Source organism: Staurois parvus, unplaced genomic scaffold (assembly GCF_062004578.1).
Source record: "Staurois parvus isolate SC_StPar_1 unplaced genomic scaffold, SC_StPar_1.0 ptg000038l, whole genome shotgun sequence".
NCBI classification, from domain to species: Eukaryota; Metazoa; Chordata; class Amphibia; order Anura; family Ranidae; genus Staurois; species Staurois parvus.
In genome coordinates, this window is record NW_028317834.1 from 1725769 (window position 1) to 1742402 (window position 16634).

General features: G+C 45.5%; 1 pseudogene; it reads right to left on the reverse strand.

Moving 5' to 3' along the window:
* Positions 1–717: 717 nt before the first annotated feature.
* LOC149470578 (uncharacterized) overlaps positions 718–16634 on the reverse strand; it is a 195300-nt pseudogene continuing 179383 nt past the window's right edge.

The window sequence follows — 16634 nt, forward strand, 5'->3', positions numbered from 1 at the left end:
GACATTTCTTTCCTTGCAGTGACACCACCAACACAGGACATTTCTATCCTTCCAGTGACACCACCAACGCAGGACATTTCTATCCTTCCAGTGACACCACCAACACAGGACATTCTTTCCTTCCAGTGACACCACCAACACGGGACATTTCTATCCTTCCAGTGACACCACCAACACGGAACATTTCTTTCCTTCCAGTGACACCACCAACACGGGACATTTCTATCCTTCCAGTGACACCACCAACACGGGACATTTCTTTCCTTCCAGTGACACCACCAACACGGGAGATTTATTTCCTTCCAGTGACACCACCAACACAGGACATTCTTTCCTTTCAGTGACACCACCAACACAGGACATTTCTATCCTTCCAGTGACACCACCAACACAAGAAATTTCTTTCCTTCCAGTGACACCACCAACACAGGACATTTCTATCCTTCCAGTGACACCACCAACACAGGAAATTTCTTTCCTTCCAGTGACACCACCAACACGGGACATTCTTTCCTTCCAGTGACACCACCAACACGGGACATTTCTATCCTTCCAGTGACACACCGCCAACACGGGACATTTCTTTCCTTCCAGTGACACCGCCAACACGGGACATGTATTTCCTTCCAGTGACACCACCAACACAGGACATTCTTTCCTTCCAGTGACACCACCAACACAGGACATTTCTTTCTGCTGATTGTCTCTCTGTGGAAATCAATCATTCCCATCCAGGACTCTCGGGGTTCTCTATGGAAGAAACAAATACAGAGAGTGGTTGGCTGAGAGAGAACTCCGCTTCTTTCAGTGTTTAGTCCCCGGTCACATGGGGTGTCACTCGGCATGCCATTTCCATGCTGTGATGGGAGTGACTTTTGGGGGTGGGGGGACCGCTTGGTCAGCTCATGTCCCCCTCATTATGTTTAACCCACCCTGTGCCTGTTAAGGGGTACAGGGTGTGAATGTGATTGTCCCAGTATTGTGTATAGTGTGTGTTCCTTTGTCCCTGCCATGTGGTTGCCCATTGTCTACTGCCATGTGTCCATTCCTTTGTTCTCGGCCACATGGTTGTCCATTGTCTGTTTGCCATGTGCTCCCCCCCATGGTGCTGTGTCTTCCTGTCCAGCCAACTATTATGGGATGTACTGTTTGTGTATTGGTGTGGGGGTTGGTCAATGTCCTTTGCCACATGGCTGCATCCCATTGTTCTGTGTCTGGTTGGATGGGGAGGGGTGATGAGGTGTTTCCTGCCTATACTGTAGCCCTTCCCACTGAGAGGGTGGGCTGATGATGTATTTCCTGTTCCTGGTTGTGTTTCCCCGCCCTCTGTATAAAACATGTTGTTTGTGTAAAATAAAGGTTGTTGGCTTCCTGTTTTAAGAGCTGGGTGCTGTTTTTTTCCTGAGGGATTTCGAGGGCGTGGTCCGTGGATGGTGTTCGGACAGGAGAAGTTGTGCTATAACGGAAAACCCAGTGCGGTCTGGGTTCCGGTTCCGTTACACATGCTATGCTTCTTGCAGATCACAAGTCGCCCCCTACTGCCCACAATGACGGGTCATATCGGGGGGTGTGACTTGGTGGGAGTCGTAGCGATTTCTAAAGTCGTCCCTGCACTACTATTGGTGGGATTGGCATAGACATCGGTGTCACTCCTGAAATCGGCATTTCCCCCGACTTGGAAATCGTACGACTTCACTGTAAGCTGGATGTGACCGGGGGGTTAGAGGACAAAACCGGGAACTCCGCAAATGAGGCGTCCCACCATGATTAGTGACACCATCTTTCCTTCTTTCTCTTTCCCTCTCAATTCAATGAGCTTTATTGGCAGGAACAAATGACATTGTAGCATTGCCAAAGCAGTTTGTATGGGAAGAGGGGAAATATAAAGGGGGAGGGGTCCATGGGAAGGATTATGAAGTCCTCAGTGTTTCATGTCCCTCTCAGTCTGTGGCATGGTGTCACATGTGGTGCAGCTATTTCCCCCATTGGCTCCTCTTCTCCCAGTAGAATTTGGAGTTTCCTCCTTTCTTCTATAGAAGTGAAGTCCGGGATGAGAGCGGAGAGTCTCTGGAAGTGAGTGTCCCTCACTGATGAGTACTTGGGGCCCCGTACTGTCCTCCTCCCTCTCTCCCCCCAGGTCACAGAGGATGGCGGCCCATTCACAAAGTGCAGTACGATTGGCCCATGAGCAGGAGGAAACCGGCTGTGGGGAGTCATGAGAAACGTGCAGTTCCTGGTGTGACCGGAGCCTGACCGGGAAAACGTTTATCTGGGGTGACGTTTGGGGACAATGTGATCAGTGACACCCACTTATGTCTGATCTCACTATTACTTTTCTATCCGAGTTTTCACTTCAATACGGGAAATAATGTGAAATCTGAGGGAAATCTGAGAGCCATATGAAGACTTTGGGCCGTTCTATTGTCTGTTCATATGTCTGTGTGTACATCACACCGAAAAGAGGGACATTTACAGGGCAAAGAGGGACAGAGAAATATGGTGTCACACAAGGGAGAGTGATGGGAGATATGATCAAATACAATCTCATTACCTCCTCTGCTCACACTTCCAGCAATGTCTCCTCTATAATTCCTCCCACATGGAGCTTCCTGTCTGTGCCTGATGTCACTTCCTGTGTGTGCCTGACATCACTTCCTGTCTGTGCCAGACCTCACTACCTGTCTGTGCCTGAGGTCACTTCCTGTCTGTGCCTGACATCACTTCCTGTCTGTGCCGGACATCTCTTCCTGTCTGTGCCCGAGATCACTTCATGTCTGTGCCGACATCTCTTCCTGTCTGTGCCCAACATCATTTCCTGGCTGTGCCTGACCTCACTTCCTGGCTGTGTCTGATCTCTCTTCCTGTCTGTACCTGACATCACTTCCCATCTGTGCCCGACATAAATTCCTGGCTCTGCCTGACATCACTTCCTGTGCCTGACATCACTTGCTGTCTGTACCTGACATCACTTCCCACCTCTGCCTGACATCACTTCCTGTCTGTGTTTGACATTACTTCCTGTCTGTGTTACCTCACTTCCCGTCTGTGCCTGACATCACTTCCTGTCTGTACCTGACTTCACTTCCTGTCTCTGTATATGTGTGATCACCACCTTGAAGAACTGCAGCCTGAGAAATGTAAGAAAATTAAACCAAACTGTGTAGGATGACAGGAAGATTTATTACCTACTTCAGCTCCAGAACATTTTACCCCCTTCATGACCATGGTATTTTTTGCTGTTCAGCACTGCACTACTTTAACTGGCAATTGTGCGGTCATGCAACACTGCACACAAATGATATTGACATAAGAGCTTTCTTTAGTGGTATTTGATCACCACTGGGGGGGGGGTATTTTTTTAATATTGAAAACAAATGATATCTTCTACTTTGTTATAAAACATATCCCATAAAATCAGATTTCTTCATACATGTAGTACAACGTGTATTCTGCTCCGTGTCTTTGGTAGAAGCATAGCTGAATCCGTGGATATTGATTGGTCTGTGTGAAGTTATGGCGTCTACAAACTATGGGATATAGAATGGAATTTATGCAGCTTTTACGTCGCTGTTACTTTCTGACTGCCGATCACATTTCTTGAGGCAGTAAAATGCCCGGACCTTACAAACATCCCCAAATGTCCCCTTTATGGGAAGGATACATCCCAAGGTATGTGCTGAGAGGCATGTTGTGTCCATGGAACATTTACAGTTATTGCCATAAGTTATTGGAAAATGAAAAACAAAATCTATTTACACCAAGTTGTCATTTAATGAGCTATTTCTGGCACACGCCATGGGGAGATGTGGAATTACACCCCAAAACACATTCTGCTACTTCTCCCCAGTATGAGGACACCACAAGTGACAGACTTTCTGGCAGCCTTGCCACATACAGGTACCAAAATCCAATGACCACCTTAAGGAGGCTTAGGCAACCATCTTACTGTGCCAGGATGGGGGGGTGGTAAAATATGATAATGCAGCCACTTGCTGGGGATTTGGATTTTTAACAATGCTACAGACATGTTATTTCCCCCCACACTGCCCACCGCTATACAGCCAGGAGTGTGAGGACTTTAGTAAATCCGAATGTCGGCTGTCATGTGGAAGTGATACAAGTGGATGTGAAGTCGCCTATCATTCCCACCACTGAGATGTGCCCCTCCCCCTGACACCATGTGGGACAGCAGAGCCCGGTGCTGTCATGGTGGGTGTCACTGGGAAGGACAGAGGGAGCTCAGCGGACCTCCTATACACAGACCAGGACGTGACATGTACATTGGGGTGCCTACATAGGAACACAGTGATCCCCACACACGTTACATATCAGCGCACACGCCGGAGGGAGAGCAATGATTGGAGCACCAGTGCTCCTGTGTAACTCTATACTGATGACCTGGAGGGGCTATTAAAGCGTTCCAAGTGCACACAGTGTTACGGCTTGACATGTTGGGAATCCCATTTCCTCGGCACAACCTCATCTTTTATATTTCACCAGAAAATAGGTCATGAATTGCATTTATGTGCTCAGAAATAAACGTTACTATATTGTTCCTGAAATGTTGCCTTTCATAAACTGTTGTGCTAATATCATGTAACATAGAAAATGACAACTCCCAACATTGTATTATATAGGGTGTCTGCTATCAAAGAATACATCAGATTTGGGGTTTAGTGATTTTCAGGAATAAAATGATTTTTAAAAGGTGTAAACAAAGAACAAAAAATGTCTCCAGGACTCCATGGACCCCTTCATTCCACACCGTCTCCAGGAACCAGGAAACCACAGAGAAGCCAAGTGTCCCCCGACTTCCTCTCCAGGCTGGGATGTCACTCTGGTTGGGCGCCACCTACAGGGGAAGAAGCAGACTGCACCGGCCTACATCTGCTCTATGCTTTGTCTGATCAGGATGGCGGCCATTTCTCCCTGAACACAGAGCGCCCTAAACACGAGGTAAACGTGGTGCAACACTGAGCCCCGTCCAGCTGTAGTGTAGACTTTGACAGGCTGCAGGCAGCGGGGCTGGACGCTGTACCTGTGCCTACCAGGTGTATTATAATGCCAGCATTGCACCCACAGGGGCCGGACCCCCCATGTACAAGGGGCCTAAGAGATACCATCAGCTTGTGTCCAATTCCACCAGACTCCTAGAACTGGAAGAGGACATTTTTGGGGGGATGTGTTCTAGAAGAACCCAGACCACGGTATTGTGCGGTGAAAATATCATCCAACTTTATTCATCATATATATGTGACACTTTAACAACAGAAGGAAAGAGATAGATTGTTTACATTTCAAGGATCTATTTATATCATCTATTATAAGAAATGATTAACATATGACACACCCCTCATTAATACTAGCCCCGCCCACTTATGAAATCATCACTCACACTACACATTGTACATATCTCTGCACACACCAGAGGGAGAGGAATAACTCTAGGGCCATCATTCATGGTTCACTATATAAACTGATGACCTGTAAAGGCTTTTAAAGCGTCACCTATGGACAATATTTGGTACTGAAGTTTGTCACCATTTCACAAGCACATGACATTTTAAAGCTTGACATGTTTGGTATCTATATACTTGATGCCAACCTCATCTTTCATTTTTCATCAAATTAGGTCATATATTGTGTTTTTCTGCACTGTACTTATTGTTAGTGTTTTTTTACTGAAAATATGCATTTCATAGACAGCTGCGCTAATATTGCGTGACAAAAAAATTGTAACCACCACCATTTTATTCTCCAGGGTCTCTGCTTTGAGAAAATAAAACACAATATTTAGGGGGCTTTAAATAATCTTCTGTTCTAACAATGTGAATGTAATCATGTGCATAAACAAGCAAAATCAACTGGCAGCGAAACACACAACAGCAACAATGTATACGATTATCATCAAATCTATAGTAGCAACTAATGGCCTAAGAAGCAAAGCCACCATATTATTCAACCAAGTTCCAACTAAACCCATCCAAGAAAATGGATCCCACTTCCCCCCACCCAGGTGACTGTTGGAACTCCTTTACCTTGTGTAGATATCCCCTTCTGAGATCCTCATGATCTAATATAAATGTACAACACTCTCTGACACCAGTTTGTAGGCTCCGCCTTGATCTTCTGAGAGATAGTCAGCCGCCATGCAGTTCTGTGACACCACCTTAGGTGATGGAGCCACTTCTGCTGTCAGCTCTGCTCTACCATCAATGGTGTCATTGGTTATCTGATCCATGACTCCAGTACTCCGGTTCATCTTACTTATCTTACATTACTTAGATTCCCCATCCCGTCTATGAAGGGCTCACTGCATAAAACATCTCCACTCCAGAGAAAATGTTTCTTCCCACTGGAAGGCCAGGGGAGTATTGGGAGAAATTGAGGCTTTCCATTACAGATATGGGGGAGGGGCAACATCACCTAAAGTACAGCTATGGGTGGAATTGAAGGGAAGCCATTTTAGGGCGCTCCTTCCACACAAGAAGCAATGTATATGGAAGGACTAGTAATCCATTGGACCAATGGGGATTAAACATTCTGCAATACATTGAGACACCATGAAATGTTACTGGCCTGTGATTGGCTCCCCTATTGTTAGTGAAGTGAGACTCTCCTTGTCGATGTCATTAATGGAAAGAAACCATCTGAAATGTTTCCCCCAAATCCAAAAAGGTGACCCCCCCATGGGTAGGTAACCATCCTACTATTCCTAAAAACTAAAAAACTAGTAGTTGGAAGTCAATATAAAGCACTTTATACTGTTTTTAATTGAATATATATATATGTACGGATTTTTTCTTTTTTCTATTTTTTGTATATGCATTTTGTAATAAATTTTGGATTAAACCTTATTGTTAAAAGTAAATGTGACCGACTTCCCTGTTGCCAATTACATGCACAGTTTATATAGCCGACGTATACAGGGTTGTTAAACAGTGGATATAACAGTTACATGTTTTCACACAAACAACATCACAATTAGCAACATTGTCTCAATTTGATCAATACAGCTGTCCATAATGATAGCTATAAAGGTTTGGCCCCAAAAAGATGGCCGCAACCATACATACTTCAAGAAAATGGTGCCAAACTATTATAAAAGAAGTCCAGGCAAGGTGATTGTCCTATCACATCCCCCGGAAGAAGCCATGTGACCCTGTGGCGCAACGCGTTGGGGAGGGGCTTTGACATCACCACGGCAACCCAACTTCAGTAACGGCGGGTATAGACAGTGTGTGTAGACACACGGAGGAAGCCTGTCACATCCGCATTTAGCGGTTTTATCTATTACAAAGCGCATTGAAATGATTGACATGTGAGGTCATATAGAGGGCATTAAATAAATCTTTTTATTAAAACGATAAGGCACCAAATATCTCTTCTTTCTTCCACTATACTAACGAGGAGAAAAACAGGGAGATGGAGCCACATCCAGCATCAGAAGGAAGCAGAGAACATCATGTCCATACAAGCACATTAGAAGTGACCAATCCAGGAAAACCCAGGGGAGGTCCAAAGGATCTCATCAATACAAACCTCTTAAAAGCTGTGTCAGCCCAGCAATAGGCTAACAAGAAGGTGAGCCCATAAAAGGGTCAATATTCAAGCAAGGATTTATTTCTACAGTTCCTTATATACAGCAATTACTATTGTGGACACGAATAGAATACTCCGCTATTATTCATAGACTTTGGACACCATTTCATTTTTAGATTCTTTTTCATCTTTTCATTTTCAAAATTTTGTGATTATATTTCATTTATATTTTTTATTTTTATTTATGTTTTAGATATTTTTCTATTATTCATATTTATTATTCATTTCTTATTTAAAAACAAAAATTCACACATATATATCCAGAAAATCTGTTTGCTGTACTTTATAAGGATTTCTCTTATTTTTTCATATGTGAATTATGTAATATGTAAATCCAGCCAGTGTTTATTAATAACAATCTAATATATAATTTATATAGATATACCTTATTGTAAGGGCGCGGCCCTATCTATTAACTTACATTTTATCATCCTACTATTCCTGATATGAGTTTGTAGTCCCTGTTACTACAGGAAACATGCGGGCGATCATTTACACCTTTTACAGCAGGACAGTAAATATCAGAACACAATTCAAACATCAGACCAACAGCAGGAAGTCTGCTAACTGAATGTGTAATGCAATCTGTCATTAGCATTCTCAGAGTTCCCTCTGCAACATAGTTGTATCAGCTGTTGGTCCTGTCTGTACATCTGTTATTTTCCCGCCTTCTGTATCAGGGTGACAACCCTGATCATTCTGCAGGAACATTACACAGCAGCGTTGTCACCCTGTACAGGGAAGTCTTAGATAGATTATAAGACACACAACAAGTAAAGCCCAACTTCAGCTAACGCTTCTACAGCAGTTACAGCAACAGGTTCTCTATAAGGTCCAACCCCCATATGAATGACAACTGACAGTTGTGAGCACCACCAGCAGTGTTATAGGATTTGCCCCAACCCCTCCAACTGCCATTTTTCTCTAAAGACTTAGTCTTCTACAGAAAGTACAAAAAAAAAAACAATCTACTTGGAGGGACAACAAAAAATAAAACAATAGGAGACTCAGAAAAGCAAAGCCTGCTCTGCTAATGACAGATTTCATTATTAATGTCATTAGTGATTTTGCCCATAGTTACACTTTGGTGCCAACGTTGTAATATTTCCAGGGAGAAGAAGTTTTCTTTACAAACTTTCCACCAAAAAGAGATGTGTGCACTCAGAGTGAGTATTGTGAACCCCAATCAGAGGAATGTCAGTCCCCCGGAAGAAGTGGTAGGAATATGACCGCACACTCAGCACTTTGTAAGTTCAGATCTCTGGCAGTTGTATTGTGTGATTAGTCTATGGAGAGGAGTAATAGCTGGAAAGAGAAAACATGGAACAAGGATTTCTGATCTTCACCTGATGGAATCCCATTTGGCAGAACCACATGGAACACAAGTGGCCAGCTGGGCTTACGTTTTACTGCTGAATACATCCCCTAAATCAGCAGTAACTCAGTATTGGAAGGCCTGCATCAGCTTGGGATGTTGTTTTCTCACTGAACAGACTTCTTTCTAGCTGGTGTCACAGACACAGACCTGCCTGAAAGGTTGTCACCCATGAGATGATATCCTACAACCTCACAAACACCCCCTTTCCTCTCTCTGATCACAATCTCATCACCTTCACAGTCTCCTCATCTTCAAACACCTATCCCGCCAATCAGCAATCACCTGCAGAAACCTTCACAACTTGAACCCTTCTCCTTTCCACTCTGCAACTGACCAACTCTATGACAGAATCTCTCCCCTGTCCTGCCCTGACCTGGCCACTGCTGTCCATATCAGTTCACTTTCATCCACATTAGACTCACTTGCTCCTCTAACACGAAGCATCAGGCCCCGACCATTACAACCTTGGCAGACTGACAACACCAGAGATCTTAAACGACATAGTCGTGTGCTGGAGCGATTGTGGTGTAAAACCAAATCTCACCAAACATTCACCCGATATAAATCTGCTTTCTTCACATACAATTCCTCCCTCCATGCTGCCAAACAAGGTTTCTCAGAAGCCCGTCTCACCACCTGCCCCCTGGATCCTGTCCCCTCATAACTACTACGGTCACCTCTTCTTCCATCCTATGCTCCCTCACATCTTCAATCTTTCCATCTCTACTGGCGCCTTCCCCTCCCCTCTAAAGCATGCGCACATCACTCCCATACTTAAAAAGCCCTCCCTGGACCCCACAAACCTGAACAACTTAAGACCCGTCCCCCTGCTCTTGTTTACCTTTAAACTCTTAGAACGCTTAGTCTACAATCGCCTGAGCTCCTAACTCACCAACAACAACCTTCTTGACCCTTTACAGTCTGGCTTTCGCCCCGTACACTCCACTGAAACTGCCCTACTAAAACTCACAAAATGATCTACTACCTGCTAAACCAATGGCCACTACTCCGTACTCATCCCAACCAATGGCCACTACTCCTTACTCTTACTACATGACCTCTCCACGGCTTTTGATACGGTTAACCATCCCCTCCTCCTCAAAAAACTCCACTCTCTTGGCCTCTAAGACTCCGCTCTCTCCTGGTTCTCCTCCTACCTATCACAGTGCTCCTTCAGCAATACCTTTAACTCTGTCTCCTCCTCTCCACTCCCTCTTTCTGTAGGGGTTCCTCAAGGTTCTGTCCTTGGACCCCTACTCTTCTCCATCTACACCTCCTCCCTTGGTCACTTGATAAACTCCCATGGCTTTAAGTACCATCTCTATGCTGATGACACACAAATCTATCTTTTTCCTCCTCACCTCACCCCTTCAGTCTCCTCTCGCATTACTACCCTACTAAGTGACATATCGGCATGGATGTCACTCCACTTCCTCAAACTCAATCTTTCCAAAACTGAGGTCTTAGTATTCCCTACAGCCTGTGCCCCCTCCCCTGACTTCTCCATCAAGATCAATAACACAATCATCAGTCCCTCCCCTCATGTCAGGGTACTTGGTGTAATCCTAGACTCCCATCTGTTCTTTCAGTCCCAAATCCAATCGCTGTCCAAATCTTGTAGACTTCACCTCCGCAACATCTCCAAGATACGCCCGTTCTTAAACTCGGAAACCACTAAGCAACTTATTCTCTCCCTTGTTATATCTCGCCTTGACTATTGTAACTCCCTCCTCATTGGCCAAACTCATTGCAGGCTATCCCCTCTTCAGTCTATCATGAATGCTGCTGCCATCATCCACATTACTTACCGTTCTGTATCAGACACCCCTATCTGCCAATCCCTCCACCCCTCTCTGTCAATCCCTCCACTGGCCTCCATTCAGTGTACTCCACCAATCTCTCCACTGGCCTCCATTCAGTGTACTCCACCCCTCTCTGCCACTCCCTCCACTGGCCTACACCCCTCTCTGCCAATCCCTCCACTGGCCTCCACTCAGTGTCCTCCACCCCTCTCTGCCAATCCCTCCACTGGCCTCCACTCAGTGTCCTTCACCCCACTCTGCCAATCCCTCCACTGGCCTACACCCCTCTCTGCCAATCCCTCCACTGGTGTCAGGGATCGCGGCTCCGGGTTCAGCGACCGCGGCCCCCCTCCCGGAGCATGCGCACTGGCGGCAGATCACGCCGGGACACAGGCACTAGGTCCCGGTGAGCCGCGGCTGACAGGATGCCGCGCATGTGCAGTAGGGGCCGCGGGCACGCCTCAGGCATCCAATGACAGCCGGGGGCGCGTCCTGGCCGGCCAATGACAATGCAGGGCGCACTATTTAAAGATGCCCTGCACTGTCACAGATTGCCGCAAGGTCTATCTGTGATCCTAAGTTCCTGTACCTGTTAAGTGACCCTGACTACGCTGCCTTCTCCTGTGATTTGACCCGGATTGCCCTGACTACTCTGCCTTCTCCTACTCTGACCCCCGGCTTGTCTGACCATTCTACGGACTGACTTACCCTGCTGACCCTGCGTGTGACCTGACTACTCTTCGCCTGCTGATTCGGTACTCCGCTTACCCCCTCGGGACCACGGCCCGTGACCACCCTGCTAGGTCCACCATCCTCTTCACATCTGGCTCTCCCGGTACCTGCATACGTCCCCGGAGGCTTCCTCTGCCACTGGTGGGCCTGCTCGGAGGTCGTGACCTGGCCCGGGTCTGTTACAAGTCCATCCCCACCATCTGGGGCCCTGGTGAAAGCACAGATCGGGCTTAGACTCCACGCTCTGGGTAGGTCTGTCAGCTGGCAGCCTGAGGCACCACCTGGCGGATCCTAACAACTGGCCTCCATTCAGTGTTCTCCACCCCTCTCTGCCAATCCCTCCACTGGCCTCCGCTCAGTGTCCTTCACCCCACTCTGCCAATCCCTCCACTGGCCTCCGCTCAGTGTACTCCACCCCTCTCTGCCAATCCCTCCACTGGCTTCCCATTGCCCAATGAATAAAATTCAAAACATTAACAAAAACATATAAAGCCATTTATAACTCTGCTCCAAATTACATCACCAATCTTGTCTCCAAATATCACCCAAACCGTCATGTGTTTCTCGCACGATCCCCTGCTCTCTTGCTCCCTTGTCTCCTCCTCCCATGCTCGTTTCCAGAGCTTCCCCCATCCTCTGGAACTCTCTACCCCAATTTATCAGACTATTGCATATTCTGCTCACTTTTAGGCGATCTCTGAAAACCTCTCCCTTAGGGAAGCATATCCTGCCCTCAGCTAATAATGGAATCTTCTACTCTTCCTACCAGTCCATCCCCCGCAATTACTACCTTTTGTACCACTTGCTCCTCCCTCCTAGATTGTAAGCTCCGAGGAGCAGGGCCTCCTATCTCTCTTGTATTGAACTGTATTGTTGCTGTATTGTCTCCCGTTATATTGTAAAGCGCTGAGCAAACTGTTGGCGCTATATAAATCCTGTATAATAATAATAATAATATTAATGAGAGATGAAATGTGGAAAGAAGGCATTGATAATGGGAGAGGAGATGGAACATGTAATGGGAGGAGTGGACAAGGTGGGCTTAGCTGGAGACCTCAAGCCTGGCTGATCATGTATCAATAGTCAGAAGAACCTGGAATGGACTCTCCCACTGAGGCTTAAGAGACTTGGTAAGATAATAGACCCCATCCTAGTCTCTGGTACTGAGGCAGTGTTGGTCATGTATTACCTCAGGATCCAGAAATGAAGAAAATGCTTGGAAACACAACTCAGTTGGTGAATCATGAAAATGCATTACATGTTCATTCAAAGCTCCATAAAATAGATAAAGATGAGAATCATGAGGGAAGCTGTTCAGTTATTGATGCTTATCTTAAAAAAAAATTGTCAAAAGGTAAAATATTCAAATCCCTTCTAGTTGTGTATTGATGGACATAAGCACTAAACTCAGTTCATCCGATCATTACATTCCAGTTTGCTCAGATTTTAGTTTGTTTCTTTTAAAGTAACATTTTATCTTCTCCTTTCTTCTCTAGCTTGTGGGATGACATTGGGGATGTGAAACTAACTTGTGACACCTGAAACTTCTTTAATATCTCTTTTCTTCCAGAATTTAATCTATGCAGAAATTTGTGAATCCTCCGGTGATAGATTAGACCGGCATTAACTGTAAAAGTTTTGTCACATTGAGAGCATTAAAATGGCTTCTCTCCAGTGTGACTCCTCTGGTGTGTGATAAGATGTGACTTCTGTGTAAAAGCTTTATCACATTCAGAACACTGATATGGCTTCTCTCCAGTGTGAATACTCTGGTGTCTGATAAGATTTGACTTCTGAGTAAAAGCTTTATCACATTCAGAACACTGATATGACTTCTCTCCAGTGTGAATCCTCTGGTGTCTGATAAGATTTGACTTCTGAGTAAAAGCTTTATCACATTCAGAACACTGATATGACTTTTCTCCAGTGTGAATCATCTGGTGTGTGATAAGATGTGACTTCAGAGTAAAAGCTTTATCACATTCAGAACACTGATGTGGCTTCTCTCCAGTGTGAATCCTCTGGTGTCTGTTAAGATCTGACTTCTGAGTAAAAGCTTTATCACATTCAGAACACTGATATGGCTTCTCTCCAGTGTGAATCCTCTGGTGTGCGATAAGATTTGACTTCTCAGTAAAAGCTTTATCACATTCAGAACACTGATATGACTTCTCACCAGTGTGACTCCTCTGGTGTGTGATAAGATGTGACTTCTGAGTAAAAGCTTTATCACATTCAGAACACTGATATGACTTCTCTCCAGTGTGACTCCTCTGGTGTGTGATAAGATGTGACTTCTGAGTAAAAGCTTTATCACATTCAGAACACTGATATGGCTTCTCTCCAGTGTGAACTCTTTGGTGTACTATAAGGTCTCTCTCGCTTATAAACGTTTTGTCACATTCAGAACAATGATATGGCTTCTCTCCCTTGCAAGCCTTCTGGTGTGTGATATATTTTCTCTCCATTGTAAAATCTCCAAACAAGTAGTTTGAAATGACTCCTCTTATGTATATTTGGGTTGGACGTTATTGTAAAGCCATTGTCACTTCCAGAACACTGAAATTACTTTTCTCCTGCTGGATCAATGTGGAAGAGGATCCAAACCATGACTTTTAGAACACAGATATGACTTGTATCCCGTGTGAATCCTCCAGTGAACTGCAATAAAGACTTTCAGTCAATTAAGACAACCATATGTCTTGTTTTCCATGTGACTCAGCTGTATTCATGAAGACCAAAATGTCCTAAAACCTGGTTCATCAATCTACCTGTAGAGAAAGAAAAAATAATTCTATATAAAGGGCTACATAAAGTTGCTTTCTATTTTTAATGTTCATTACTAAATATATCTTATGAATAGAAAGAATATGTACAGCATTATCTACAGTATTTTTTTAATCAAATAGATTTTATTAATAAAGTTTCTAAGTGCGCACAGTATTCCCAACATTCAGCCCAGACAATGGAGTCATACATTCTCACGTATAGGCAGTTGTGGCACTGTTACAGATCATACAGAACAATAACTTGCTTTGTCTATGGTGTCACTTTTACCTTTTATAAACAAATGAACATAGAAAAGAAGAAACAGCCTAGAACAATTCAGCTGTACACGGCAAGTAACTCCCCCCAGTACATACATAGATATCTGACACCGTTCAATGAGGCCCGTGTCTCCAGGATCATACCCCAAGTATGGGTCTCCAATGTAGTTGGTCTCAGAGACTCCGCTCTCTCCTCCTATCTATCACAGCGCTCCTTCAGTGTTACCTATAACGCTGCCACATCCCCTTCACTCCCTCTCTCTGTTGGGGTCCCTCAAGGTTCTGTCCTCGGACCCCTCCTCTTCTCCATCTACACCTCCTCCCTTGGCCAATTGATAAACTCCCACGGCTTCAACTACCATCTCTATGCCGATGACACTCAAATCTATCTTTCTACCCCTCACCTCACCCCCTCAGTCTCCAATCACATCACCAGCCTACTAAGTGACATATCGGCCTGGATGTCACTCAACTTCCTCAAACTCAACCTTTCCAAAACTGAGCTTCTAGTATTCCCCCCAGCCCGTGCCCCCCCCCCGACTTCTCCATCAAGATCAACAACACTATTATTATTATACAGTATTTATATAGCACCAACAGTTTGCTCAGCGCTGTACATTATAATGGGAGACAGTACACGGTGGATGAGTCTGGCTGCAGAAATCAGGATAGACTGAAGTGGGGATAGCCTGTGTTGGGGTAGGCCGATGAGGAGGGAGTTACAGTAGTCAAGTCGTGATATAATAAGGGAGTGAATGAGTTGCTTTGTAGTTTCTGGAGCTAGGAACGTGCGTATTTTGGAGATGTTGCGGAGGTGGAGTCAGCAATTGGACCTGGGGCTGGAAAGACAGATTGGAGTCTAGAATGACACCTAATACTCTGGTCGTGATGAAGAGGTCAGGGGGGGCATGGGCTGGGGGGAAATCTAGGAGCTCGGTTTTGGCAAGGTTTAATTTGAGGAATTGGAGTGACATTGTCCCTCGATCTCGTGGTGTCCTGCCCACAGCCCATTTCACTGGCCGCCCTGTGTTTCCAGTGCCGGCATCTTCAGTGTGGGCACCCAGCTGTGACAGTTTGCGTCTTCACATCCGGGTGCCCACTGACCATGTGCAAGTTTCTCTGTGCTTTGTGAATGGTCCTGTAATCTTCTAGGACCTGTCATGTGTCCCAGAAGACTACAGGGGGGGGGGGGGGGGGGAGGACAACCTCCGCTTCTGATCACCTAGGTGATTGCAGCAGAAGTGGGAGCGGGTACCTGTCAATTTCGGTTACCCCCCAAAAAGGTGCCAGTGGAGTCCTTAACCACTTGCCTACCAGGCACTTATACCCCCTTCCTTACCAGGCCAATTTTCAGCTTTCAGAGTTGTCGCACTTTAAATGACAATTGTGTGGTCATGCAACATTGTACTCATTTTTATCTTTTTTTTTTAGACACAAATAGAGCTTTCTTTTGGTGGTATTTACTCCACGCTGGGTGTTTTATTTTTTTTGTGCTATAAACAAAAAAAAAAAAAGCAAAAAAGTTTTTTTCTATTATAAAATTTTGCAAACAGGAAATTTTTCTCCTTCACTGATGGGCGTTGATGAGGCTGTACTGATAGGCAGCACTGATAGGCAACACTGATAGGCAGCACTAATGAGGATGGCACCAATAGGTGACACTGACAGGCAGCACTGCTGGGCACTGACTGGCAGCACTGCTGGGCACTGACTGGCAGCACTGCTGAGCGGCACTGCTGGGCACTTGTGGACGGAACTGGTGGGTGGCACTGCTGGGCACCGATCCTCAGGGCACTGATTAGCGCCCTGATGTTCCCTCCTCTGATAACTGCAGGCAGTACTTTCTGACAGCATGAGGAAAGTGCAGTCAAGACCCGGCAATTGCATTTTCCGATGACCAGCGTGTCATAGGACACAGCAATCACGGAGATCAACGGGGGCATGCAGGAGAGCGCGTTCTGGGAGGACATCATATGACGGCCTCCCAGAACTCGCCGCCTGCAGTGCAGCCGTCATTTGGCTACCTGCGGTCATCAACTAGTTAAAGCAGGACTTCCCCTTTTGGGTGGAGCT